This window comes from Taudactylus pleione, unplaced genomic scaffold (assembly GCF_031769625.1).
Source record: "Taudactylus pleione unplaced genomic scaffold, aTauple2 ptg000712l, whole genome shotgun sequence".
Lineage (NCBI taxonomy): Eukaryota > Metazoa > Chordata > Amphibia > Anura > Myobatrachidae > Taudactylus > Taudactylus pleione.
The window spans coordinates 102,494-128,906 of NW_028285114.1; positions in this window are offsets into that span (position 1 = coordinate 102,494).

The window sequence follows — 26,413 nt, forward strand, 5'->3', positions numbered from 1 at the left end:
GAGGACACAACCATCATATCACTTGCATGAACATTATCCATCTGAGTAATCCTCAGGTTACTCAGAATGGACATGAAATTCAGGCACTGGCCTTGGCATGCCCAGAAAATGGGGACGAAACACCCCCTGATTCTGGACACTAGCCCTCACCGCCCCTTCCCCAGCACATGCTGCGGCTTAGGGGGCATTGCTACCATCATAGCAGACACTGATCAGCACTTGTGCAGTACAGTACGCATGCACCAATCAGGAGCCATCAGGGTTGTATGCAAACCACTGTGTTCGCGTGCAAGTCTGAATAAGGCCAATCATCAATATCATTTAAAGGGGAGCCAAGTGTACACTATATTGGAAAAGTAAAGTGCTGAGGGCTGTTAAAAATGTGTTTGCTGTGTTCACAGTCCTGAGTGGATGATGTGGCCTCATCAGTGCTTTGTTAAGGTGGACCAGAACAATGCAGATATGAGCAGTACCATCTTTCTTCACAACAGCCACCATAAAGTAGCTGACACCCATTGGGTGACTTCCATGAGTGTGATAACTCACAGCTTTGTCATGTGATCAAGTTTTGCCTTAACCTTGTCCATCATCACAATAGGGATGCATCTGGGTGCACTGTCAGATCAGCAATGGGGTGAATTGAGCTACAGCTACAGGTCTCCACATAAAAATAGGACCATCATCATGACAGCATGATGACCAGCCACCTGCTGGCCAAACGGTTGGCCATAAATCATATGTGTTAAAATTGAATTTCTATTTTTCTCACAAAATGATCCAATATTTATACTTTTACATACAGGGATACATTGGGACTGATAGTATATGGAGTGTACATGCCCACATGGCACTGGCCACACCGACACAGCACTGATCAAAGCTCCTCTGCTTCTCACAATATGCCCCTGATTGTTTTTTCAGCTCCAGCCAATGTGGTCCTTTTTTTGGCCCTGTCTGGGTGCACAAACCATGGGTGCAATTGATTCATCAAGACATATGTGGTGCTTTATGGTGTCATAATGTGCTAATGGTGTCATAATAAAACAAGTCTGTGAAGTCTCTAATTTCTGGGACATCTTCTTGTATAATGTGTACTTCTTCTACATGAATCAATCCAAGCTCCATGCTATCAGAAGACCAAGTAGTGGTTTCACTGCATTATCAACAATATGGAACTGTATAGGTGTATGTGTGCAGTCCAGCATTTCAGTGCCTGAAGCTTTTATTATTTGACCACCTTAGGCAAAGAGGTTAATTGAGTTTGTGTGATCAATGAGCAATTCTAGGTTAGTTTTGTGAAGTAGGTCTCTTATAACATTAGACGCCAATGTCAATCTTTCCCTTGATCACGTTGAGGCTGTGTTTGTCTTGTTTCAATACTTTTGTAGTGAAAAATACCAGTAGGTTCCATCTGGCACGGTCTATGGGATATTAACTTTATGTTGTTGTCTATCAGTTTGTGCCGCTCAAGCTAATCTGATTTCTGAGCTTAATTTGCAACACTTAGCATAGTGTTTGCTGCATGCATTGCAGTGTTGAGTGAATGCTGGCATTTGTAGTATTCTTGGGAATGGCAGTTACTGCAATTTTGGCATTGTACAGGTCGTTGTTGGTAATACTGAACTTTGGGAATACATATGATAGACCGGCGGTCGGGATGCCAGCGATCAGAAGACAGACAGCGGATTCCTGATGTTCAAGATCCTGACAGGGGCCGATAAATAGCCTAACCCTCCCCTTGTCCCTCCTAACCCTCCCCAGGTGGTGCCTAACCCTAACCTCCTCCCGGTGGTGCCTAATCCTAACCTCCCCTCAGTGGTGCCTAACCCTAACCCCCCTTCTCGATCCCTAAAACTAACCCTCCCCGGGTGGTGCCTAACCCTGACATCCTCTCGGTGTTGCTTAACCCTAACACCCCCTCCCCGCAGCCTAACCTAGTTTCAGGATCTCTTTATCGTCCCTCTTCATCATAAGTTGTCTGCTATTTCAACCTCATTTTCTTCCACCAAATTTAGTAAAGTATAAGCCTGTACCTTCTTTGACTTGTCAGAGTCCCACACTGCAATATATCCGTCATTCCTCCTGGAACTTCATCCAGTTATCTGCAATGTTGTCATTAAAAACCAGCAGCTCCATACATTGTGAGCTATGACTGCAAACATTCTGACTAGGGATGAGCGGGTTCGGATTTCTGAAATCCGAACCCCCCCGATCCGAGTCAGGAACTGAGTCCGGCTCGGGTTTTCCCACCTGATTCGGAACTGAAATCGAGGCAAAACTTCATCATCCCGCCTTCCGGATCTCGCGGGTCTTGGATTCCATAAAAGTCCCCGCATCGGCGCCATTTCTCACTCCGGCTGTGGACAGTGAAGAGGGAGGGTGAGGGTGATCTGTCCATCAGGGGTGCTCCCCTCAAGTGCAAAAAAACATTTATTTCTGTGGTTATGAATTGTGTGCACTGTAGCTGCACGTGCATCAACAAAGGAGCAGTGCCAAGCTTGCGCCTGTGTCATAAGTAAAGGGCCGGCTGGCTCATGCACTTAAAAAAAAAAAAAAATAGGGGCTGGCTGGGCTGTGTTGTGCAGTGTCCCATAAAGGCTGTAGTCCTAAAGGGGTGCTGTAGTGTTGTGCAGGGGGTGATCTGTCCATCATGTTGTGAATTGTGTGCGCTGTAGCCGCACGTGCATCAACAAAGGAGCAGTGCCAAGCGTGCACCTGTGTCATAAGTCTGTTAAAGGGTGGTGTAACCCCCAAAGTGCACTCCAAAAAAAAAAATTCTTCTTTTCTGTGTTGTGAATTGTGGGCCTAATTCAGACCCGCTCGCGAGCGCTAAGCGCTCGCAAGCGGGTCGATGTTGCCCAAGTGCGCATGCGCATGACGGAGGCGGCTCCATCGTGCGCATGTGCGAGACCCGAATAACGACGGCCAAGCCGTCGTTAAGGGTCTCGCACCAAAGGGGGCGTGCTGTCGATGGTGATTGACAGCACGCCCCCTTTGGTGGGTGTGCCGGGGGCGTGGCTGCCCAGACGAAGGCGTTCTCATGGGAATGCCTACCGTCTGGGGCCGGCCCCACTGACATCACTAGTGATGTCAGTGGGAGTGCTTTTGGTTCTGATAGAGCCAAAAGCACTCCAGGGCTTGCGGCAGCGAGACCCTACCGCAAGGGTCTCATTGCAAGCCCGATGGTCGCGATGGTCTTGACCATCGCAACCATCATTTTGGCCACTCGCTATAGCTGTGGGTGGTCACCCACAGCTATGCGAGCGGCCAGGACGCCGCTCCAAAAAGGAGGAGGGATGCCCCTGATTCAGAGCAAGCGCTCTGTCAGAGCGTCCGGCTCTGAATCAGGGCCTGAGTGCACTGTAGCTGCACGTGCATCAACAAAGGAGCAGCGCCAAGCGTGCGCCTGTGTCATAAGTCTGTTAAAGGGTGGTGTAACCCCCAAAGTGCGCTCCACAAAAAATTAACAATTCTTTTTTTCTGTGTTTGTGTGTGAAATGTATGCCCAGTAGCCGCATGTGCATCAACAAAGGAGCAGCGCCAAGCGTGCGCCTGTGTCATAAGTCTGTTAAAGGGTTGTGTAACCCCCAAAGTGCACTCCAAAAAAAATAAAAAATTCTTCTTTTCTGTGTTGTGAATTGTGTGCGCTGGAGCTGCACGTGCATCAACAAAGGAGCAGTGCCAAGCGTGCACCTGTGTCATAAGTCTGTTAAAGGGTGGTGTAACCCCAAAGTGCACTACACAAAAAATAAACAATTCTTCTTTTTTTCTGTGTTTGTGTGTGAAATGTATGAGCTGTAGCCGCATGTGCATCAACAAAGTAGCAGCGCCAAGCGTGCGCCTGTGTCATAAATCAAGGGCCGGCTGGCTCATCTGTTAAAGGGTGGTGTAACCCCCAAAGTGCACAAAAAAATAAAAACAATTTATTTTTCTGTGTTTGTGACTTGTGTGCGCCTTAGCTGCTCGTGCATCAACAAAGTAGCAGCATCAAGCGTGCAGCATCGGCTGGTCTGTTGAAGGGTGGTGTAACCCCCAAAGTGTACAAAAATATTTAAAAAATATATTTTTGTTTGTGTGCGCCTTAGCCGCATCAACAAAGTAGCAGCGCCAAGCGTGCACCTGTGTCATAAGTCAAGGGCCGGTTTGGACATCTGGTCCGGACTGAAGGACCTGCCAACAATTTCTGACATGTCTACTGTCACTGCATATGATACTGTCACCATTGACAGAATGGTGGAGGATTACATCGGTGACAGCATCCAAGTAGGCATGTCAGACAGTCCGTACTTGTACTGGCAGGAAAAAGAGGAAATATGGGGGCCCCTGTACAAGCTGGCTTTATTTTATCTAAGTTGCCCCCCCCTCCAGTGTGTACTCCGAAAGAGTTTTTAGTGCAGCCGGGAACCTTGTCAGTGAAAGGCGTAGGAGGTTGCTTTCACAAAATGTGGAGAAGATGATGTTCATCAAAATGAATTATCAATTCTTCCAGGAAGACCAGTCTCCAGAAAGTACAGAGGGACCTGTGGTGGTGGATTCCAGCGTGGGCGAATTAATACTCTGTGAGGATGAACATGTACACAACACTGAAGAGGGTGAGGAATCGGTGGATGAGGATGAGGACAACATCTTGCCTCCATAGAGCCAGTTTGTGCAGGGAAAGATTATTTGCTAGCTTGATTTGTTGGGGCCCAAACGAACCAATCATTTCAGCCACAGTTGTATGGCAGACCCTGGCGCTGAAATGATTGGTTTGTTAAAGTGTGCATGTCCTGTTTATACATAAGGGTGGGTTGGAGGGCCCAAGGACAATTCCATCTTGCACCTCTTTTTTTCTTTGCATTATGTACTGTTTGGGGCCTAGTTTTTCAAACTGCCATCCTGTCTGCTACTGCAGTGTCACTCCTAGATGGACCACGTGTTCGTGTCGCCCACTTGTGTCGCTTAGCATAGTCATCCAGCTACCTCGGTGCAACCTTTTGGCCTAATAACAATATTGTGAGGTGTTCAGAATAGATTGGAAATGAGTGGAAATTAATGTTATTGATGTTAATAATAGAAACAGAAAAACCCACAAATTCTGTGATTTTAGCTGTTTTTATGCTTTTTTCCCAAAAAAATACAGATCCAAAACACAAAACCCAGAACCCAAAACACGGAAGGGTGGTTTTGGCAAAACCAATCCAGATCCAAAACACGAAGAAAGATCCAGATCCAAAACCAAAACACAAAAAGTGGCCGGTGCACACCCCTAATTCTGATACCATGTAAAGTTGTGTATGGTGCAGTATACAAGAAGACTCAGAAGCTGCTGATAATGTGTCTTTATTCAGTGCTACAGTGTAACCAAAATGGCTCTGGCTACACTTCCTGTGCAGCAGGAAGTCACTTCCGTCAGCCAGGAATAATACACATCTATAGTCCTAAATTTAATTAATTACCATCTATAAAATTGTTTCCAATGTTCTTACAACTTTTGCAATTTGCTGTATAGTAAAAATGTTATTCTTAATTTCAGTTTGGCTTCACATTATATACTAATGCAAAACTGTTCATGACAATTCTCTTAACCTGGGTATACACTTGTCAATATATAGTTCATTAGATTGAGGAACAACATATCGCAAGTGCATCAGCGGATATGTACACCTGATATCTCTGTGAACGACGTTGTTTAGAAATACAGGTTGAGTCTCCCATATCCAAATATTCCGAAATACAGAATCATTTTGGCATGACTGAGATAATGAAACCTTTGATTTTTGATGGTTCAATGTACACAAACTTTGTCTAAGGCACAAATTATTAAAAATATTGTATAACATTACCTTCAGGCTGTGCGTATAAGGTGTATATAAAACATAAATGAATTTCATCTATGTACTCAAACTTTGCTTGAACCACAAAATTATTAAAACTATAGTATAAAATGACCTGCAGGCTGTGTGTATAAGGTATATATAACACATAAATGCGTTCTGTGAGTATATTGGGGTTATATTCCCAAGATATTTCATTATGAAATGCAAGTATTCCAAAATACGGAATATTCCGTTATCCAAAATACCCCTGGTCCCAAGCATTTTGGATATGGGAGACTCAACCTGTATATATTAATTGACCCTGCAGAACAGTCGATGCCGATATATCTTGCAAATATATCGATACATATGGCTGCTGGGCGGGTAAATGTAAATGCCCACCCAGTTGTGATGTCAGGCCAGATATATTGAGAAGCCGATTGGTAAGTATTTCTAGCTTACCGTATAAATGGGACGTCAAACTATTCATCGTTTAAGCGTCTACCCTGCATAAGGGTGTTTATTGGAGAATAGCATTTTTAGAATTGTGTGTATAAAAACTCATATCACTCTTTTATGCTGGTTATCTGTATATTTTATATCGGTGTTTAGCAACTGAGAGATGTGTTTTTTTTTCTTGTTTTATAAATGAAGCTAAACATAGGAGCATTGGGCCTGATTCAGAGATGTCAGAAACCCGATGATTTGCGAATAACTCCGATGCTTGAAGATCTGTGCATGCAGAGGATCTGTACTGATCTCCTTTTGCAAGCTCTATCTCAGTGCCCAGACGCCGCAGCCTGATTGACAGGCTGCAGCTTTTTGAGGGCAGAGTGGGGGCGGCCTCAGACAGCGTTCCAGAAAATGGAGGCGTGTTGGCCCTGTTTTCTTGGCGTGCTGAAGCCACTGACTGCATCCTTTTACGCAGCTTCACTGGCTTCAGCTGCATGAAACCTTCTGCCATCCTGAGTAACCTGAATGTTACTCAGATGATGAATGGTCACGCAGTCCTTTGACGCAGCTGTGGATTACAAAAGCCGGCAGGAGGTAAAACATGAAAGGATAAATAAATGGGAAGTAGGATGAACTTACTGTTTTCATTGAGCATTGTTCAACCTGTAAATCTAGAATGACAAGGATGTATCTAAAGACTAGAGATGTGCGCGGACCCCCATGTTTTGGTTATGGTTTTGCAAAAACCACCCTCAAAGGCTTTAGTTTGGTTTTGGTATTGCCGTATCCACCCTCAAGTGTTTTGGTTCGGATTCAGTTTTGGTTTTGTATTTCTTTAAAAATTTATAAAAACAGCTAAAATCATGGACCTGTTTTTGTTCCTATACTATTAACATCAATAACATTAATTTCCCATCATTTCCAGACAATTTTGACCCCCTCACATCACCTGAAATCACGGGGGAGGGATTTTAATGCAATCCAAAACACGCGAGATCCGATTTTAAAATCCGACTTCTGAATTTCAAGAAGACCTGAGCCAGGACTCGTTTCTACTGGGAACCCCAAAGTGATTCCAAACTGGGCACTCGGTTCAACTCAGAACCCCTAATTTCGGGTATGTTTGGTTCTCTCAAACCAAACCGCTCATCTCTACACATATTCTGTATCCATGTGCTTAGGTAGACTAGAATAATGCAATTGAAATTATCTGGAATTATAATTGACACAGTGCATAATTATGAATATGACTCTTGTCACAGAGATGTTATCCACCACCATTTTTGAGGTCTGTTTTTAGGCGTTTGGTCCCTTTAAACATGGTTAACTCCTATTTTGTATAATGGCCCTTTAAAAGAAAAGAAAAAAAAAATCTAAACTCTAATTAAAATATCACTTTGTCCATGCTTCTGAACACATGCCCAAAAACTTTAGTATACTATTAATACAGATATTTGTATTTTGATCCTGGAGAGAATGGGGATTAGGTAACACATATTACAAATGTAATCACATTTTGCAAAGCACACTATGAAATTCAGAAATGTTGGCCAGGACTTAAGAAAAAAAAAAAGAAAAGTGTATTGCCTCATGTTTAAGAAGGTTTTGTTCCGTGCAAAAGTACTTAAACAGACGTTTATCATGCATTTGTTGGCTTGCAGACAACAGACACCAAGCTTAGTGAAACAGATCCAGACAGCTCCACATATCTCTCCATAACAAGGATACGGCTTCCCATAGTCGTTGGCAAGCTTGGAGCAGTCTCTTGTCGTCTTACTTTTTCCTTCAGCAACCCGCTCAACAGGTGTTGCCACAGATACAGAGCACTTGGCAGTTCTATGACCTAAATAACGATTCCTAGGGTAGATTTTCAGGGGGAAAAAAGGAACCATTTAAATGTGTCTCTTAGCAACAGTCTCATAAATAGAGCAACAAGCATCTTAAATAAAAGTGTATTTTCCTTGCGATAGTTAAAGCCCCAATTTTCACGGCAGCTGGCAATCCCACTTATTTATTGTGAGTGCTCTCTTCCAGAGATGGATAAAGTAAGGGAAAAAATTTAATAGAAAGTAGCGTTGGTATAGTGGCTTGTTACGCATCTAACAGTTTCTCAATGTACATATCAGGCTGTGTTTGGCACAGACAGACACATTGCTCTGCTCAAGGTTTTGAGAACAGGAATACTTACAGAAATAAGTGCATAAGAAAAACATAGATTCATACACAGCAACCAATGAGACATATGCTTTAATTTTCTAAACTTGTTGATATTGGCAACCTCACATTTTTTGTTATTAATTCTCATTAATGTTCCCAATAAAAATGTAACCAGGATCTTCATAATGTCCCTTGCAAAGGATAATGTCTAAGATTTTTGAAGCATATGAAAGAATACTTATTCTATATTTCCAAAAAGTTCTACCAAAACCTTATGCTTGGAAATTGTTGGTCTAGTCCATTGGTCTTCAGTAGTTTTAGTGCTGAAGAGTAAAGGTATTGTTGCCTTGTATTCATTAATATATCGCAGTACAGAAGTACACCTCCCACCAGCTGCGCCAAATCCCTCATGTTATAAGCACTGGAGATTTAACCAAACATGTCAACAAGTATTTTTTTGTAGACCATTATTGTATTGAGTGACAGATTAAAACTCCAAAGTGATGCTTTGCTGAAGCTACATCAGGTCCCTATTTTATGTCTTTTACCCATGGAAACACTCAAATTTCTCTAAATCTATGTCAGGCCACTCTTAACATTTGATTTTTATTAAACAAACAGAGACCCACGCTCCATATTATCGAAAACAGCAATCCTCAAATGCTCAAATATTTTATTATATTTTTTCGCTCACTCTACTTCCTCTTGTCAGGGTTATGCCTGCTCCACTCTCACACCACAGTTTCAATAAAAAAAGGGCCCCATTTCATAATGGGTCCTGGGCTTTCACTTCCAAAAACACTTATTACATGTTTCTTACAAATCAAAAAGGAGAATGTTGCCTTTAACCCAACAATATAACTATATAAAAGACACCTACAGTATTACTATAGTAGTGGTTTAAAATTTCAAATTACTTGCAAAAAAAAAATATAGTGGTTTCAAATGTCATATTACGTAAAACATTTTAGTGGTTTCAAATTTTATATTATCTGCCAAACAAAAACTTAGTAACTTGGGGTATCTTGATATGCAGTTAGAGATTTCAGAAATTACAAATTATTCACATGTGCTGTAACAATATATTACAGGATCAGGGCTCATTGTGCATGGTGAAACTTGAGCATGAAGAGTGAGCTAGTAAACTTTGAACACAGCAGTATTTACAAGTTAACATTTAGGTTGTTTTATTAATTTTAAATAACATTTACATTTTGTTTGTTTTTTTAATTTAAAAAAAAAAGTTTTAACGAGAATGGAAAGATCGTAAATATGAACCACAAATTTCAACACCCCAGTTCAAACCAGGGTTATGCGATGATGGTACTGAAAATTCAGGTTAAAGCGTATTAAATTTCAGATCAGGGGGGGTCATATATGGCAAGGTGTGGAAGCGGTGGTAGCACCAGAGGTGGGGCTGCAAAATTCAAATAGTGGAGCCAAACCAACTGCCACCCCAAATGCTGCCAAACATCGCTGGCCAGGACTCACTGGCACGTGGGATATGTAACAAGGGGAGGGTGTGTTGATGGCAAAGCATGTGACAGGAGAAAGTGGGGGCATAATATGTGACCCGGGGCCAGGAGAGAGATGCATGCTGCAGTAAGGTAAGGCTCCTTGGTTAGGATCCTCACTTTTAGTCTATGCTTTGGGTTCTTACAATCTTTCAAGAGTCTCCAATGTGTTATGGGCAGTGTCGGACTAAAGGGCCCATGCTTAAGGGGTGTGGTCATCCACCAGAGGGGTGTGGCCAGCCACCATAGTTGCTTGGCTAACCATTAGGCAAATATTGGTGTAGTTTCTATAGAAGCAAACCAAGACCTGATGTTTATCAGTTGTCCTGCTCCACAAGGTAAGTGACCCTCTAATAGAGTAACAAAGTAAAATTCAATGCACAGTCTGCATCATGATCCCTAGAGGAGGGGGTGGGGCCCTCACGCAGTGGTGCCCACTGGGGATTTCCACTGTACCCCTGTGGGCCCGTAAGACCCTGGTTATGGGCATTATGTTTTGCATGATTAGACCACATTCATAATTCATAATTATTTTCCAAAATGGCAAGGTTGCTGTACTGCTGGCAAGACAATGCTTCCCCTGATGTGATTTTCACACACCTGCACATGGATCATGAATTGGCATGTGAAGTTTCTGGTGACATCAAGTGGAGGCCACAGACTCTAGAAGTACTTTCTGGGCATGGATGATAATTTCAGCACTTCTGTATGTGGACAATGTCAACGTGCACATCAGAGACAATCAATGGACACTTCCTATAGAAGATGGTGGCAGGCCACCGGCAAATGGACAGTTTATTGAGGTTTTTTTTAAAACCAGCATTGATAACTTGTCTTGGCTTCATTTGAATATTCTTCTGGCTGGAATCTACCTCTACCCAAATACTTTGCTATTGACTCAGTATTTGAATAGACTTTCAACTACTGGTATACACTTTGCCTGTAATATTGTTGTTTGTAAACTAATGAAAGTAGACATTACACTACAGTATGTTTGCATGTGGTAATTAAATTATTAATAATTAGGTCTATTTGCAGTCTCCCCCTACCCCATTACTGTATCAATCAGAGCAATTTGTATGAATCCCTCCTTGTACCCCTTTACCCCCAATTATATAAACAAATTGAGCCCTTATAAGTTATTTACGGTGACCTGACTTACAGACCCTCCTTCCACTCCTATATGTTATAGGATTATTATTATTATTATTATCATTTATTTATATGGAGCCACAAGTGTTCCGCAGCGCCTTACAAAGTACATAAACAAATAAGTAACCCGCGACTTACAATACAATACAAAGCAGGACACGGACATGTATAATAAACATTGCTATATTAGCGACCTTAACACCCACATAAACAGCCAAGTGTTAGTTGCCCTAGTGGGGAGTAAGAGCTAAATTAAATTACAGTAGGGAGAAGCACAAGAGGGTAGAGGGCCCAAAATTTTCCGGGATCTATTATATGTGTCAGTCATTGTCTATCTGGACGACATATTGATTTTCTCGTCTTCTCTAGAAGAACATCATCACCATGTGAAGAAAGTGCTGTCTCGTCTGAGGAAGAACCACCTCTACTGTAAACTGGAAAAGTGTGTCTTTTGTGTACTGTGTGCCATTTCTTGGTTATGTCATCTCTGGCTCCAGTCTAGAAATGGATCCCAAAAAAGTGCAGGCAATCCTGGATTGGTCCCGACCTCAAACCTTGAAAGCCATCCAGAGACAACTCGGATTCGCCAACTATTATAGACACTTTATCAAGGGATTTTCATCACTGATGGCTTCCATTACGGCCCTGACCCGAGAAGGCGCTAATCCTGCCCTATGGTCACCTGAGACAGAGACAGCCTCCCAGCTTTTGAAACAAGCCTTTGTCTCAGCTCCAGTCTTAAGACACCCAGACCTGAATAGACCTTGGTTGATGCCTCATCTGAAGTAGTAGGAGCGATCCTATCCCAGTGATATGAAGACAACCGAGTTCATCCCTGTGGGTTTTTCTTCAAGAAGTTCTCTCCTGCCGAAAGGAACTATGCTATAGGTGAACAAGAACTCTTGGCAGTGAAGTTGGCACTGAAGGAGTGGAGATACCTACTGGAAGGGGCTAAATTTCCCTTCACTGTCTTCACTGATCATCAGAACCTCCTCTTCCTCAAAAACATCCAGTGTGTGAGCCCTCGTCTGGCCCGATGGCCAATTTTCTTTGCTTGCTTTCAGTTCACCCTGACCTTCCGATCTGGAGCTCTAAATCAGAAAGCAGATGCTCTGTCTAGATCTCTCCTCTGTAACAACAATTTGGAGACCCTGCATAGTGCCCCTGTCCTGGAGTCAAGAGTGTTTGCCACCGTACAGATACAGCCTCCTACTGGGAGAACTTTTGTGGCCCCAGAGTTAAGGAAGCAGCTCCTCACCTGGGCTCACTCCTCTCGTTTTGCAGGTCACACAGGTACTCGGAAGACTCTGGAACTTTTAAAGTCAAGTTATTGGTGGCCGTCCATGAAGACTGATGTACTGGAGTTTATTTCCTCTTGTACCTCATGTGCTCAGCATAAGTCTTCGCGTCAAGCCCCAGCTGGTGAATTGTTACCCCTGCCTATTCCATTACGTCCATGGACACATCTCTCCATGGACTTTCTAACGGATTTACCTAGCTCTCAGGGTTACACCACCATCTGGGTTGTGGTAGATCGATTTTCAAAGATGGTTCATTATATACCTCTAAAGAAACTGCCTACTGCTCCTGACTTGGCTCATCTGTTCATCCAGCACATATTTCGCCTCCATGGACTTCCTACCGAAATAGTTTCTGATCGTGGCACTCAATTTGTGGCAAAGTTCTGGAGAGCCTTATGCTCTGTTCTACAAGTAAAGTTAAACTTCTCCACGGCCTATCACCCTCAAAGCAAGGGATCCACAGAGAGGGTCAATCAAGATCTTGAGACCTTCCTAAGGATCTTCATGATGTCATCCCAAGACAACTGGTCTGAATTGCTACCATGGGCGGAATTTGCACATAATGCCTCGTATCATTCCTTGACAAATCAAACCCCATTTCTAATCGTCTACGGTCTTCACCCTCGTATTCCTGAGTTCGAAGCCTGCCTGCCTTTGATGTGCCAGCCGTGGAGGATACTGTACAGAGATTTGCATCTAATTGGGCTCAAGTACGTTCTAATTTGGAGAAAGCCTCCTCCCATTACAAACTTCAGGCAGATAGGAGACGTAGGAAGGTACATTGCATGCAAGTTGGAGACCAAGTCTGGTTGTCCACCCGGAACATCCATCTCAGAGTACCTTCGATGAAGTTTGCTCCCCGGTTCATCTAACCCTTTTCCATCACAGATATAATCAACCCTTTGTCTTATCACCTTCAGCTGCCTGTTTATCTAAAAATTCCAAACTCATTCCATATCTCCCTCCTAAAACCCCTAATTTTTAACAGATTCTGCAAGGTCCTTCCTGTTCCCCCTCGCATCCAGACTGAAAGAGGCGTGGAGTTCGAGGCCTCTCAGGTCCTGGATTCTCGCATCCGCAGAGGACGATTGCAGTATCTCCTGGATTGGAGGGGTTACGTTCCGGAGGAGTGCTGTTGGACCGATGCTCGAGACATCCATGCTCCCGCACTCGTCAAGAAATTCCACTCCAATATCAAATTTCTTATGGTATATTTGGATTCTACGCACAAAATTGCATGAAAATTTATATATGTCATGTTAGATGCAAACTGGTTGTTGAGTAGTGTTATTGGTGGATAGCGCATGCATCTTGGCCACAATGGGTATATGTGGTGATTGAATTGCATTCAAATTTTACTACGGTTGTAGTGAGGATTTATTTTCAAGTGACTGACAGACAGGGGCCATTTTGTGGGTGGTAACAGGGAGGAGCTGCAAAAACCGCAGGCATGTCGTTACCATTTGGGGGCATGTATCTGCCTACATCTGCGACCCCATATACAAAACTTAAGGTGCTAGTGTCTCAGTTCCCTCGCTATTCTGCGTGACCATAGGGTAAATCAGATGGTTGATTATCAAAGGATCTGCAACCACCACTGTGTACTTATACAAAGAGCTGCCCTGTGCCAGAAAGTGCTTTGCCCCTCCCCCATCGTAAACAAGGACAGTGCATGCTGCAGGTGAGCGGGCCAAAAAATGGGCGTGGTCTCGTAGGGAAAGGGCATGGCCACACTATAGTACCCCCAATTCACATTACGCCACAAGTAGTGTCTCTTGCACATATACCCACCACAGTGCACATTCCCCCATTACACATTATACTGCACAGCACAAATTCCCCCCCCTTACACATTATGCCACACAGTACAAAGTCCAGCCCCCCCTAGCCCCTCCCACCTGGTCTCTCAACACTTACCTGTATAGCACCAGCTCCTGAGCATGTCACTGTGGTAGCCAGTGTAAGCCGCAGTCTCTGTCCTCCCTAGTGCGCACCTCTCTGCACTGGGCTGCAGCCCAACGCTGATGGAACAGCTCCTCACTGCAGGACACTCTGGGACTGGACTGAGAGAGACATCATGACATCTCTCCCAGTCCTGGAAGACACTACAACAGATGGGGAGGAGGCGAACTACATGGGGCAGGCAGCTGCGTATTAGTAGCAGTGCGACCAGCAGAGAAGGAGCCGGGCACACCGCTACTGTTATACATTGCAACAGGCAGCAGATGAGAGGAGTGATCGCGGGTGGTGGTGACTGGTTCCGCCCACAGGGCATGTTCGCTCTGTGCAGGCGGACCGGCCACACCACCCTAGCTATGGCCCTGCTTGTAAACAGTTGCTTAAATCTGCAAGGCTGCAGGTGGGCGTCTCAATGCATTTCTAGGCGGCTGTAGCATTAGCATACTTTCGCCTGGCAGCTGCGTACAAAATGCATTAGCGTCCACATAAGAATCAGGACCTTTGTCCACAGTGAGTAAGCTGCATGTTTAAAGTTATAAAACTTGCATGGTTAAAATGCTGTAAGTATCAATACACCCATGTCAGGATCTCTGTCGACCTCCTGACTGTATCCCATGGGGATTGGTATGAAATACCACAGGACGCATGTCCGTCGGTTCGAATCCCGACGCTGGAAGACCAGCAGTGAAGATCCCAAAAGGTAAGTATTTTCACCATTCACTAACCTAACCCCCCCCCAACCCTAACCCTCCCTTTGGGATGCCTAACCCTAACCTCCCCCCCAAATGCCTAACCCTAACCCCCCTCTAAGTGCCTAAACCTAACCTCCCCTTCCCCGCAGCCTAAACCTAAGTCTCCCGGGGGGATGCCTAACCCTAACCTCCCCCCGGGGTTGTCTAACCCTAACCCCCCCTTCCCCTAGCCTAACCCTAACCCTCCGGGGGGGGGCCTAACCCTAAGTCCTCCCGGGAGCCCCTAAACTAACCCTCCCCGCCCCCCCCCCCCCCCCCGTGGCTGTCTGTGCCCGGCTTACCTTCGATCGGTATGCCAGGCGTCGGGCTCCCGGCGTAGGTAAAATGACAGGTGTCTGGATTTCGATGCCTGTCATTAGACCCTTGCCGGGATTAGACAGTCGGGATGCCGACAGTCGGCATTTAGACCGTCGGCACCCCGATTGCATACCATCCCATGGGCATGCCTCTTTTCCTACAGAGCACAAATGCATCCACTTCTAAATGAATCCTATGGTGTAAGGGAATTGGTTGCATATGGAGCCATTGAGCTCTGTAGGGATTGGAGCTGATCACACAAAAATTTGTGCTTTAGTTGGGCCTGGAGATTTGTGCCTGGACAGGAAATAAAAAAAAATGAGAGTGAATATAATACAGCATTTACAACACAAAGTATATAATATGTTTTGTTTTCAATTCCACTGTGGGAAGAAAATATACATGATCAGAGAAATAAGGGCATGATGTTGGCACTAGTCAAAACAAGTATGCGAAAAAATATAGACATGTATATCCAGAGCTTTTGTTTAAAAGAAAAATCTCTGTGCTACAGCATTTCAATTAACAAAATAGGATGGTTTACCTGATAAAATGCTCCCTGTGTGAGTGTAATTACATATTTGTGCCCCACAGAGATTTTTTAATTTCTGTTCGGGTTGTTTGCCTTGAAATATTTGTCACTGGAAATCGTATTGATGTGTAATTTTAAGGCAATGTGGACACACTGCGTGTTTTGTTTTCATTTTCGATCTCTCAGTGGATAGAACATCTTTGAAGATGATGTTTTTGGAGTTCAATTAACAATCCCTGAACAATTGCTGCACTTGGATTTTTCAAAAGTGGAGGCTGCAGTGATGGAGCTGTGAGAAAAGTCTCGTGCTCAGAGTTCCATCTGATACTGCTATTTCTTATGCTGTCAACAAACTAGGGGTGTGCACCGGCCACTTTTCGTGTTTTGTGTTTTGGTTTTGGATCTGGATCTTTCTTCGTGTTTTGGATCTGGATTGGTTTTGCCAAAACCACCCTTCCGTGTTTTGGGTTCTGGGTTTTGTGTTTTGGATCTGTATTTTTTTTTAAAAAAGCATAAAAACAGCTAAAATCACAGAATTTGTAGGTTTTTCTGCTCCTATGCTATTATTAACCTCAATAACCTTAATTTCCACTCATTTCCAGTCTATTCTGAACACCTCACACCTCACAATAGTGTTTTTATGTCCAAAACGTTGCACCGAGGTAGCTGGATGACTATGCTAAGCGACACGAGTGGGCGGCACAAACACGTGACCCATCTAGGCGTGAAGCTGCAGTGGCAGACAGGATGGCAGTTTGAAAAACTAGGCCCCAAACTGTACATAATGCAAAGAAAAAAAAGAGGTGCAAGATGGAATTGTCCTTGGGCCCTCCCACCCACCCTTATGTTGTATAAACAGGACATGCACACTTTAACAAACCAATCATTTCAGCGCCAGGGTCTGCCACACAACTGTGGCTGAAATGATTGGTTCGTTTGGGCCCCCACAAAACAAGCTGGCAATTAATGTGTCCCTGCACAAACTGGCTCTATGGAGGCAAGATGTCATCCTCATCCACCGATTCCTCACCCTCTTCAGTGTGTACATCCTCATCCTCACAAAGTATTAACTCGTCCCCACTTGAATCCACCACCACAGGTCCCTCTGTACCTTCTGGAGGCTGGTCTCCCTGGAAGAGCTGATAATTCATTTTGATGAACATCATCTTCTCCACATTCTGTGGAAGCAACCTCCTACGCCTTTCGCTGACAAGGTTCCCGGCTGCACTAAACACTCTTTCGGAGTACACACTGGAGGGGGGGCAACTCAGGTAAAATAGAGCCAGTTTGTACAGGGGCCTCCAAATTGCCTCTTTTTCCTGCCAGTACAGGTATGGACTGTCTGCCATGCCTACTTGGATGCTGTCACCGATGTAATCCTCCACCATTCTGTCAATGGTGACAGTATCATATGCAGTGACAGTAGACATGTCAGAAATTGTTGCCAGGTCCTTCAGTCCGGACCAGATGTCCAAACTTGGTCCTGCCTGCCCTGCATCACCGCCAGCGGGTTGCTTAGGATACCTAAGTTTTTTCCTGGCAGCCCCAGTTGCAGGAGAAAATGAAGAAGGAGCCGTTGACGTGTCACGTTCCGCTTCAGCTGACAGTGTGTTCACCAGCAGGTCTTTGCACCTCTGCAGGCTTGTGTCGGCCGGAAAGAGAGACACCACATAGGCTTTAAACCTAGGATCGAGCACGGTGGCCAAAACGTAGTGGTCTGATTTCAACAGATTGACCACCCTGGAATCCTGGCAAAGCGAATGAAGGGCTTCATCCACAAGTCCCACATGCCGAGCGGAATCGCTCCGTCTTAGCTCCTCCTTCACTTTCTCCAGCTGCTTCTGCAAAAGCCTGATGAGGGGAATGACCTGACTCAAGCTGGCAGTGTCTGAACTGACTTCACGTGTGGCAAGTTCGAAGGGCTGGAGAACCTTGCACAACACGGAAATCATTCTCCACTGCGCTTGAGTCAGGTGCATACCCCCTCCTTTGCCTATGTCATAGGTGGATGTATAGGCTTGTATGGCCTTTTGCTGCTCCTCCATCCTCTGAAGCATATAGAGGGTTGAGTTCCACCGCGTCACAACCTCTTGCTTCAGGTGATGGCGGGGCAGGTTCAAGAGTGTTTGCTGGCGCTCCAGTCTTCGGCACGCAGTCGCTGAATGGCGAAAGTGGCCAGAAATTTTTCGGGCCACCCAAAGCGTCTCCTGCACGCCCCTGTCGCTTTTCAGAAAATTCTGCACCACCAAGTTTATTGTGTGAGCAAAACATGGGACGTGCTGGAATTTGCCCAGATGTAATGCCCGCACAATATTGGTGGCGTTGTCAGATATCACAAATCCCCAGGAGAGTCTAAGTGGGGTAAGCCACTGGGCGATGATTTCCCTCAGTTTCTCTAAGAGGTTGTCGGCAGTGTGCCTCTTACTGAAACCGGTGATACACAGCGTAGCCTGCCTTGTAACGAGCTGGCATTTCTGAGATGCTGCTACTGGTGACGCTGCTGCTGTTGCTGCGTAAGGTGATACATCTACCCAGTGGGCTGTCACAGTCATATAGTCCTTAGTCTGCCCTGTTCCACTTGTCCACATGTCCGTGGTTAAGTGGACATTGTGTACAACGGCATTTTTCAGGACACTGAGGACACTTTTTCTGACGTTTCTGTACAGTCTCGGTATCGCCTGCCTAGTGAAGTGGAATCTAGACGGGATTTGGAACCGGGGACACACTACCTCCATCAATTGTCTAAATCCCACTGCACTAATGGCGGATACCGGACGCACGTCTAACACCAACATAGCAGTCAAGGCCTCAGTTATACGTTTTGCTTCAGGATGACTGCTGTCGTACTTCATCCTCCTCGCTAAGGACTGTTGGAGGGTCAATTGTTTAGTAAAAGTAGTGGTGTTCCTACTTCCTCTCTGGGATGATGAACGACTCCCAGCAGCAGCAACAGCAGCAGCGGCAGCAGTAGGCGTAGCAATGCAGGATCCTCCGGAGGAATCCCGGATAGGAGAGTCAGTCATGCCAGTGACATGGCCTGCAGGACTACTTCCGATCCTAACTAAGGAGGAAATTGACGAGGAGGGAGTTGACGGTGTGGTTTGCAGGCGCTTGGATACAACAGGACAACGGGATTTAGGTGTCCCTGGACTGCTTACGGTCTTAGCCAAAGTTTCTGAACTTGACAGTAACTTTTTATGAACGCGCTGCAGGTGCCGTATAAGGGAGGATGTTCCTAGGTGGTTGACGTCCCTACCCCTACTTATTTCACCTTTACATATGGTACATATGGCAAGACAGTTGTTGTCCGGATTTGGATAGAAATATTGCCAGACCAAAGAGGTGGAATGTTTGGTCTTCTGCCCAGGCATGACCGTGATGGGCTTTTTCATCCCACGGACAACAACTGTCTCCCCCGGAGCCTGATTTAAACAAACCACATCACCATCAGAATCCTCCTCGCCAACTTCCTCCTCAGCGCCAGCTACACCAGTATCCTCATCCTGTTGTATTTCAACAGTGACATCTTCAATTTGCATATCAGCAAGTGGACTGTGGGTGCTCCTTTCAGCACTTGCAGGGGGCGTGCAAATGGTGGAAAGAGCCACCTCTTCCCGTCCAGTGCTGGGAAGGTCAGGCATCGCAACCACCACCACACTTGGACTCTCCTTGGGGATTTGTGATATCTTCTTAGAAAGCACAGTTCTTCGCTGTGCTTTTGCCAGCTTAACTCTTTTGATTTTTTTAGTGGGAGGAGGGCTTCCATCGTCATGTGAAGCTGAACCACTAGTCATGAACATACTAGGGATCGACCTTAGCCGTTCCTTGCCACTCCGTGTCGTAAATGGCATATTGGCAAGTTTACGTTTCTCTTCAGCTGATTTAAATGTCTTTTTCAAGGTCATTTTCCTGAACTTTGCCATTTGGGATTGTATGTGCCCTCTACTATGACATTGGGCATCGGCCTTGGCAGACGACGTTGATGGCATGTTATCGTCTATGTCATGACTAGTGGCAGCAGCTTCAGCACTAGGAGGAAGTGGTTCTTGATCTTTCTCTATTTTATTTTTATCGGAGAAAGTTTGGTCCTCCATTTATGTTATATCGATTTGATATATACGTGCGGCTAAACACAGAAAATAATTTTTTTTTGGGTTTGGACTGGAGTGTACTTTGTGGGTTACAGCACCCTTTAACGGTCAAGCCAGCCGGCCCTTTACTTATGACACAGGCGCACGCTTGGCACTACTTTGTTGATGCACGTGCGGCTACTGCGCACACAATTCACAAACACAGAAAATAATTTTTTTTTGGTTTGGACTGGAGTGTACTTTCGGGGGTTACAGCACCCTTTAACGGTCAAGCCAGCCGGCCCTTTACTTATGACACAGGCGCACGCTTGGCACTACTTTGTTGATGCACGTGCGGCTACTGCGCACACAATTCACAAACACAGAAAATAATTTTTTTTTTGGTTTGGACTGGAGTGTACTTTGGGGGTTACAGCACCCTTTAACGGTCAAGCCAGCCGGCCCTTTACTTATGACACAGGCGCACGCTTGGCACTACTTTGTTGATGCACGTGCGGCTACTGCGCACACAATTCACAAACACAGAAAATAATTTTTTTTTTGGTTTGGACTGGAGTGTACTTTCGGGGGTTACAGCACCCTTAACGGTCAAGCCAGCCGGCCCTTTACTTATGACACAGGTGCACGCTTGGCACTACTTTGTTGATGCACGTGCGGCTACTGCGCACACAATTCACAAACACAGAAAATAATTTTTTTTTTGGTTTGGACTGGAGTGTACTTTCGGGGGTTACAGCACCCTTAACGGTCAAGCCAGCCGGCCCTTTACTTATGACACAGGCGCACGCTTGGCACTACTTTGTTGATGCACGTGCGGCTACTGCGCACACAATTCACAAACACAGAAAATAATTTTTTTTTGGTTTGGACTGGAGTGTACTTTCGGGGGTTACAGCACCCTTAACGGTCAAGCCAGCCGGCCCTTTACTTATGACACAGGCGCACGCTTGGCACTACTTTGTTGATGCACGTGCGGCTACTGCGCACACAATTCACAAACACAGAAAATAATTTTTTTTTTGGTTTGGACTGGAGTGTACTTTCGGGGGTTACAGCACCCTTAACGGTCAAGCCAGCCGGCCCTTTACTTATGACACAGGTGCACGCTTGGCACTACTTTGTTGATGCACGTGCGGCTACTGCGCACACAATTCACAAACACAGAAAATAATTTTTTTTTTGGTTTGGACTGGAGTGTACTTTCGGGGGTTACAGCACCCTTAACGGTCAAGCCAGTCGGCCCTTTACTTATGACACAGGCGCACGCTTGGCACTACTTTGTTGATGCACGTGCGGCTACTGCGCACACAATTCACAAACACAGAAAATAATTTTTTTTTTGGTTTGGACTGGAGTGTACTTTCGGGGGTTACAGCACCCTTAACGGTCAAGCCAGCCGGCCCTTTACTTATGACACAGGCGCACGCTTGGCACTACTTTGTTGATGCACGTGCGGCTACTGCGCACACAATTCACAAACACAGAAAATAATTTTTTTTTGGTTTGGACTGGAGTGTACTTTCGGGGGTTACAGCACCCTTTAACGGTCAAGCCAGCCGGCCCTTTACTTATGACACAGGCGCACGCTTGGCACTACTTTGTTGATGCACGTGCGGCTACTGCGCACACAATTCACAAACACAGAAAATATATTATTTTTTTAGCACTTGGGGGGAGCACCCCTGATGGACAGAGCACCCCCTGGACAACACTACAGCACTCCTTTAGGACTGGGACACTGCACAGGACTTTGGAGTGGACACAGCCCCTATGGAGAACTGACTGCACAACACAGTCCAGCCAGCCCCTATGGACTTTGAAGTAGTGGACACAGCCCCTATTAACAACAGCAGCACAGCACAACACAGCCAGCCCCTATGGACTTTGAAGTAGTGGACAACAGCAGCACTACACTACACTACACTACACTACACAGCCCTAACTCCCACCCTCCCTCTTCACTGTCCACAGCCGAGTGAGAAAATGGCGCCGACGCGGGTACCTTATATAGGATCCAAAACCCGCGAGACTCGGAAGGCGGGATGATGACGTTTTGCCTCGATTTCAGATCCGAGTCAGGCGGGAAAAGTCGAGCCTGACTCGGATCGGACTCGGATCGGGGGGGCTCGGGGGGGTTCGGATTTCAGAAATCCGAACCCGCTCACCCCTACAACAAACCAATCCAAAAATAAATAACATTGGAAAAGAAGCATGGCCTGACCACACAAAATGGATATAAACCCATGATGGCAGTTAGGATACGTACAGTAGGTTTCACCTTTGCCTGTGTGGATTGCCCTACATAGAATCTATTGAATGGGGAAAGTTGCTTTAGCATACCTCGGCATAATGATAAATTAATAGATAACCATGACGACTCTGCTATCAGTACTGACTGTGCATTTCCCAAATGCCCAAAAGAACTTAAACTCAGCTTGTTCTGTTTTTGGACAGTACACAGTGGAGGCTCCAGGGGTGGGGCTGCAGCGCAGTCAAAAATTCAAATAGGGAAACCACACCAACTGTCACTCCAAATGCTGCCAAATCCTTGGTCGGGACTCACTGGCAGTTGGCGTGGGTCCCCTAATTTGAATTTTGGACTGTACTGCAGCCCCACCTCTGAAGCCGCCACTGTATAGTGAGTATTTAGAAGTGACTATTGATAATGAGTTCCTCACAGTGATCTATTGATCACCATTTTGGGGTCTGCTTTAGCAACTTTCAACACTGTGTCAAGCTATTGGCAATGGGCTGTGTATTTGATACAAGCTAATTGTGTTGCGTACAAAAGACACCAGAATTAAGGGTTGAATTATGTGCCAACAGAATGAAGATCTGCTTTGTATAATACCCATGAGAATTGAGGTCTGCTTTGTATACTTGCCAAGAGTCTATGTTGTATACAACATACATAGAAGCCTTACTCCTTGCAGCAGCAAATGGTGGGTGAATGGTAAAGCAGACCAAATAGTGTATATTTGTCGCGAATCATCACTCTGCACTATTTACTGGATCTGGTGGATCGTCCTGGCAGCCCGCTGCCTGGCATTAATGTCCTCTTTAAAGTTATGCTAACTTTACTTTATTGGATGGTTTTGAATCAAAACACAAAATTGCAATGACAAAGGCCCTCATTCAGAGCCGGACGCTATTTGCGGTCGTTCGTTTAAAAACAAGGGGTGGCTATTCAAATGATCCGTAAGCACATTGCAGTCTGTTCACACCTCTAAGTCTGAACGAACGAGCAAAACATACGCTCGTTTATTTGTTAAAAACGCCCCCTGGCCGCACACGCATCCTACGTCATGTCCGCTATTTATTAGATTAATCGAGTACATCGACCAGCGTATGAACTGCTCGCTATTCTTGTGGTTGGTGTTTGCTACCACAAATTTGCGTGCAGTTCTGGCTATAAAATAACCCAGTGACGTGGTCAATGACGCTGCTGTTTTAAATATACACACCCATAAAACGCCCGTTTTGACCTTTAAGCACGCCTGCGTTCGGATCTCCACTCCCCATTTTCAAGCACCTTCCCCTGTTACCACCCACATACGCCTCATTCTGTCACTCAAAATAGCAGGCACTCGCTATATAGCGTACAAAGGATTTTCGGCCGCACTGACTGGTTCGCGCATGCGTACTAAAAAGCGTACGCATGCGCAGATGTGCAAACATCGCTCGGAACGAGCGTACTGCCGCTAACGAGCGGCTCTGAATGAGGGCCAAAGCCTTTCTTGCTTATTTTCTTTCTCTTTATACCTATCACAAAAATGGAACATTTGTGCCACAAAGTAGAAAATACAAATGCTTCCAGGCTGTAACAATTAATTGGTTTCATAATAATCCATGGTGCTGCGTCATTAAGAAAGCAAAGTGTCTACCAAAGAGCAGGCTAAAAATACTAAACACTTTATAGAGATTAGTACAGTAATTGCAACAAAAGTTTTCATGACAAACAATATTTTGTGGAGAACAGAGATTGATCTATTTTTAATAGTGATCTCCTTCCCATTTATTTACATGCTTCATAATGATCCGATTGGGCATTGTAACTGTTTTCAGACTGTAGTATCTACCAACAAGTCCCATTTGACATCAATGAAAAATTCCTTTTGTTATTCAACACAGATTCCTGCAGTTGGAAAATAGTTATTGTGTATATAGACCATTGTGTACTGGGCACAGGAATTCTGGGGCTTAAAATCAAAACAATTTATTCCAAAATGTTACCAAAACCTGAAAATTTCAAAACGGTTTTGCTAAATATTTACCATTCCACATTCGTCCATGAAATTTTATACCTTTGGCCAATGGAATCTGAACTTAAATTTAAGATACTTTATATGAAGAAAGAACAGTAAAAATTAGGCCATGGCCAAGATTACAGCATTTATGCTTCCCAGTACTTCTCAGCTATACCACACAGCAAATATGAATATACCACTGTCATCTCAGGTCTATTTATAGACTATAAATACATTTAAAAAAGTGAATGTACAATGAATATTCCATGGAAGACTAAAAGCGGAACTTCACGCCTCTGCGAGATGGCCTGTTCTGCCACATAATTCTATTGTGCCTCGATTTCTCTTCTTTTAAGTTGTAAGAAATCCAAAGACCCAGCACTGCCAGTCAGCCATGTTTATCACCATGGGGTCTATTTATAAAGCAAAGAATAGCCCTGTTTAGCTGAAATCAATGCTCTTCTCTGCTTCCTGCAATTCATGGGGCTAGTTACCGTGGAGAAGGTTATTCCTTCTCCAGCGGCACCCCTGCTCCATGGATGAATCGCATCGCCATACTTTTGTATGGGGAGTGTGATTCGTAAAGGAAGGAAAGCTCAGCTTTCCATTCCTCTCCTGTGGTACAGATTCGCCATCTGAGGAACAGAGCAGGGAAGTTGCATACATCCCTGCTCTTTGTCCCGCATTCGGCGCTGGCTTCTCTCCCTTTTCCCAGTGTCCTTTGCTGTCTGACGTGACCTGCTGCTCTCAGACGCCAGCGCATGCTCAGTGAGAAGCAGGCATATTGTGCTCCCGATATGTCTGTATTCTCACTGTGTACAAGGATCACGGAGGGGTCGGACAGCGCCTGAAGATGCCGGAGAGATAAGTTTACATGAATGGCTACTAAACATCACTATATATTGCATCGATGTGATGCGATATATAAGTGATATTTATCGTGAGACACTTCATTTTCTTTATGAATAGAGCCCCATGTCATTTGCTCACCTACTGTTATTGAGCTTTCTAGAATTAATAATAACGTGGGTTAAGAGCATTCACATTTTAGGGGTCTATTCATAAGCAGACAAAAGCCCTGTTTTGTGTTGACTCCCGATATGTCTGTCTTCCCACTGCTTCCAGGGATCGCGGAGGTGCCAGTTACCCCATGAAGACGGGTGCAGTAAGGACCTCATTCAGAGTCGGTCGAAGCGGCCGCACGGTCATACGGGAAAAGGGGCCGGATATACAAATGATGCACTCGCAAGTTGCGTCCCAAAGATCGGATCGGTAGCTGGCCGACCAAGGGGAGGAAGCGGTCGGAAGACAAAAAAATACGCCCCCTTCTCGTACGCATTACACGTCATCTCCGGGCATATAAGGATAAATCGAGACCATCGCGAACCATCGGAACTGGTCGTAGAGCTTAAGGTTGACTATACCCTCTCTTAAGATCTACGATCATGTCAGTGTAAAAAACACCCACCCCTTAGTGAGTTAATTGGTCTTAATTTATAAATCTGTCAAGAACTGGTACACAATGCAAAACCCAGTTGTGTGTTTGTCATGTTAAACACTGATTACATCTTAAAGAAAAAAAAAAATCTTGCCCAGAATGACTTGCTTCTAGCTAAAAAATATTGTCTTAATGAGGAATGTATTTACATACGGCAGCACGAGATTTACCAAACACATCAAATAAATTAATTATTTAAGAATCATCCAGCACAGTGTTAGATAAACAACTTGTCAAGTAAATCATTCACTTGAGCCTACTTAAAGCCCTCTGTTATCACTGTTTTGTGAATGAGGCCCCAGGTTGCCTTTCTTCTTGCCATCTCTGTACTAATGAAAAGCATCTTGTATCGCTTGCAACGTCTGGGAATGGTGATAATCCTTTGCGAGCAGCCAGGGCAGAGCTGTAATAGAGATAAATTAAGAAAGAAATCTTTGGTCTCTATAGAAGCTAGTTATTATTGCAATCTGTGTTTCTGACTGAGGCATTTGTGATGAGATTTCATTTGCAAAATTACTCCCATGCTCCGTTGATATATTATGCCATTCCATTAAAAAATGACACTTTGAAAATAAATACCTTTAACGTTATTTTATAGCAAGGTCAAACCTTTCTCTTGATGCGTTTAACTAACCATGCAAAATATTACATCAGCGGCCCTA